Genomic DNA, 4,557 nt, shown 5'->3' on the forward strand with positions numbered 1-4,557 from the left:
TGGTGATGGAGGTGGTGGAAATTGTAGACATATGGAGTGGTGGTGAAGGTAATGGTGGTGGAGGGATTTATAAACGTAAGGTGGTGGGGAGATGGTGATGGCGGTGGTGGAGACTTTTAAAATAAGGAGGAGGGGGGTGAGGTTGGTGGTGGAGGAGATTTAAAACGTAAGGTGTGGGGATGGTGATGGAGGTGGTGGAGACTTGTAACATATGAGAGGGGTGAAGGTGATGGTGGTGGAGGAGATTTGTAAACGAAAGGTGGGGAGATGGTGATGGAGGTGGTGGAGACTTGTAGACATATGGAGGTGGTGGTGAAGGGATGGTGGTGGAGGAGATTTAAACGTAGGTGGTGGGAAGATGTGATAGAGGTGGTGGAGACTTGTAAACATATGGAGGAGGGTGAAGGTGATGGTGGTGGAGGAGATTTGTAAACTAGGTGGTGGTGGGATATGATGATGGAGGTGGTGAGACTTGTAGATATGGAGGTGGTGGTGAAGGTGATGGTGGTGGTGGAGCTTGTAGACTATGGAGGAGTGGTGAAGGTGATGGTGGCGGCGGTGTTTATAACGTAAGGTGGTGACGAATGGTGATGGAGGTGGTGGAGACTTATAGATATGGGAGGAAGTGGTGAAGGTGGTGGTGGGGGTGGATGGTGATGGGGGTGGTGAGTTAACATAAGAGGAGGGGGTGAAGGTGATGGTGGAGGTGGAAAGATTCATAATAATGAGGAGGAGGAGAATGCTTTGGAGGTGGGTGCCAAAGCGCTTAAAATGTGGTGGTGATTTAGGTGGGGGTGAAGTTGTACCCATAGCTTGGTCATCAGCTAGACCAGTAGCTATAAACAAAAATGCTACCGCATAAACCACCAAATGTGGCCATAGTCCCCGCCAACCGGGTTTCCCATAATTTCTGGCAGTCGAGTAAACTATGCTGCAAGAACTGACAGACCTAATAGGTATTGTTCTTTCACTTGCCTAATATCCCATTACTAAAACCCTTTTATAGTGTTTGTATTCAATCATTTGAGACACTTTCCATTTCCGTGAATAACAGACTGGATTCAAGCTTTAAAAATATTGCTGTAAACTTCCCCACTTTGACATCACTTTATTTTATTATTTTGACCTTTATAAGTATACCCCCACTTGCAAAATAATTGGCTTCCCACTATTTTTTCCAACTTTGAACATGAAATGCCAAGAACAAGTCAAGATGGTTAATGTATGCATGGCTGGACTAACCCATTTCACAAAGCGCGTCTCCAAGTAGAACATGGCCGAAGCAAGATGGAATGAATGTCCCCCATCAGAACATCGTCTTTTAAAAAAAATATCTTTTTATATTTTTATTATAATCTATTTCCGTCTTCTAAAATATTATGTACATTCTTAACATAAAATTTTACGTTAAGATAATAATATAGACTAAAATTATTAAATTGAAGTATAAAATTAAATCCATAACTTACATGTAAATAAAGGGACTAATAAAATAATTTGACCAATTACACTAGTTCTGAATATAATTATATTGTATTGCTTGTTGAAGTGTACATAAGTCGGTGGCATTGAAATTGGCACTAAGAGGCTACTATCGTAGAAGTTTTGACTATGCGCGTAACTAATTAATGGATTATGGTGAGATTTACAAGTGTCGTATTTATATAATTGGAAATTTCCAGGTCTTACGGTAATCCTTATTTACTAAGCATAAATATCTGAAGAACATGGCAATTAAATTATAAAACATGTAGTGGTCATTCGGAGAAAAAAATAAATTTATGTTTAGAGTACAAACCAAGCGATCACGATGTTTAAAGAAATTGTTATTATTCTTGAATCCCGGGCTCGACCACCATGAAAACTAGGAGTGTATGTCAATTGTTATACTATTTTAATTCAATTTATTTTAATCATGCTATTAGATTGAATTATTTAAAAAAAAATTGTATTTTATTTTACTAATCTACTAATTGTTGATATGCATGATAAATATAAAAATTAAAATTTTAATAATTACGTGATAAATCAATGAAAACTAAGAATTGTCACCATTCACCAGCTGCATCATAATGGACTTTCCACTCAAAAATAAGACCTTTCATTTATTGCTAAAGCTAATCGACTGTAGTGTTTAAGAGATATGAACAAAATAGACATCTTCGTATTAGCAGAAAAATACCAAAAACCAAATATAAAATCAAAAATGGAACAGAAGAAGAAGCATTATGTTCATCATGATTCGTGAGAATTCCTCAGGGTAACAATGGGGCAAGCCTGGAGAAATAACAATGCAGTTAACAGCTTCCAAAATGCTGCTTGAATAAAATAAATATTGTAGATGCTTAATTTGTCTGGGTAGTTAAGAAACCAGAAAAAACTAGAGGAACGGTTTGAGAGTGGGGGGTATGTGAGTTATCAAAAAACTGTAAATGGGGGATGGTCAGTTTTTTTTTAGATAACCATTCATCAACAGGGGGGGAAAAAAAAGAGGAGACCATCTTGTAATCAGAGGAAAAAAAACGATTCCTTCAACATCTATTTTTCAACAAATAAAAAACAAATTTCAGAAAGAAAAAAAGAGGAGACCATCTTGTAATCAGAGGAAAAAAACGATTCCTTCAACATCTATTTTCACAAATAAAAAACAATTTCAGACGCAATAGATCTATTACGAAAACCAGAGAACAGTTTATTTTATTTTTATTTCACACAATAGAGCAAGAAGGAAGAACAAAGCAATCTTGGAAAGTAAACAGAGGTTTCCATTTTGATATACAGAGCATACAAGCGAATATTCTTCGACAGGTATTCAACCATTTCCATATTTCAGTAACTATTTTCATTTATTATAACAGCATGTTCTAACCAAACAAAATGAAGAAGTAAGAGATTACTTACCCTTAGTCTTAGAGACCATTCGTTCGTGTCGTCGGGATTGAGAGATAGTAGTTGAGATTTCTGTTTGAGTGGTCAAAGTAGAAGACCGTGTTGAATGGAGAGTGTCATCGGCGAGCGGTGGCCGGTGTGAAGAACTGAAGCGTTCATGGGAAGAGAGGGATAGGATCGAAGTTTGGTCTAGTGCCGAGTTTTAAGTGGGCGTGAACTTTGGAGTTATACTGGGTATCGAACGGAGTAGAGCCACCAAGACGTGGTGGCCGAGAGATGGAGCAGCGGTAGATTTCCTTTTCTGGTTTGGGCAATGTGCGAGCGTGGGGAAGAAGAAGGGAGAGATAGAGAAGATGAGTGAAACGGCTGAGGGTTAGGTTTAATATGAGTGTAGGATTAGGTTTAGTTTAAAGTAGGTTTTATGTTAGGTTATAGGGCTAATTATTTTAAGGTCACTGCGTAGCTGTTGATTTCCATTTTAGTCCTGAAGCCGAGTATTGTTTGCTTCGTAATTTGGTCTTTAACTTTTATGCACATTTGATTTTAGTCCTAAATGCTAGGGTATTTATTTTCTCTTGTTTGCATATTCGTCTTCTAGTTTTGCATGTTCTATTTTAGTCCATTTTGTGTGTTTAATTGAATTTTGCAATGATTGTGATTCTGGCTCATTACTTTAAAAAGTTTCTATTTTGACCCCATTATTTATTCAAGTTAATATCTTGTATTTTTACGTTTGGTATGTAATTATGTTAATATTTTTATTTTCGTCCATAGATTTAATTTAGTCATAATTTAGACTTTTTTAATTAATTCTTTAAATTTAAATTTATTTTAACATAGTCCATTCTTAGATTTGTTTTTAAGTTAGTTGTTTATTCCTACTTTGCATGCTTAGTTTAATTTTATTTTATTATGGTCCTTCATGTAATTTTGAATGTGAAATCGAGTTATTAATAGCATGTTTTATTGTATATATGTGTTTTATCTAATGTATGTTAGTGTTGTAAATACATATGAATTTTATTGTTTTTTTTATCTAAGAGTTAGAAGTTTGTTTGAGTGCATGGCATATTTAGTTAATTTTGTCTTTACATGACATCATTTTGGTATAAGTTTGCATGATACCTTATTTGCATAACTCGACCTATTACATAATCGGACTAAGGGTAATACCCTTTTAATTTAAAATTGTTGAAGTGGGCAGTCATAACTGATTTGAGGTCCGCTTTTAATGATTTTAAAATAAAAGTGTATCCCGAAAGTGAAACCAAAAAATTGATTCATCACCTAAAATTTGGGAACGAGAAAAAAGAAATGTTCGTTTATTTAAATATATCAAGAAAAGGTTGTTATATCTTTAAGATCTGGTCTCGATATTTGTAAATAATCGAACATTCTTTATCTTTCTAAATGACTTGGTAATTTTAATTTAATTTGTTTGAGTGCTTTTGAATGTTTTTAAATTTATATCTTTGTTTTATGAGATCAAAATCAAAATAAATTCGAATTTGTAAAGTTCATTGCAAATACGTTAATTAATCGATTAGGTACCGATTTAGGGCGTGGGGGTGCTAATCCTTCCCCAAACGTAATCGACTCCCGAACTCGGATTTTGATCACGCAGACCTCAATTTGTTGTTTTAATTAAAATTAATTTTTATTTAAAAT

General features: G+C 35.1%; 1 pseudogene; it reads right to left on the bottom strand.

The window, feature by feature from the left end:
* Positions 1 to 29: 29 nt before the first annotated feature.
* Positions 30 to 1,275, bottom strand: LOC120182522 (annotated as a pseudogene).
* Positions 1,276 to 4,557: the final 3,282 nt, after the last annotated feature.

This window comes from Hibiscus syriacus, unplaced genomic scaffold, assembly GCF_006381635.1.
Source record: "Hibiscus syriacus cultivar Baekdansim isolate YM2019G1 unplaced genomic scaffold, ASM638163v2 tig00112686_pilon, whole genome shotgun sequence".
Classification (NCBI taxonomy): Eukaryota; Viridiplantae; Streptophyta; class Magnoliopsida; order Malvales; family Malvaceae; genus Hibiscus; species Hibiscus syriacus.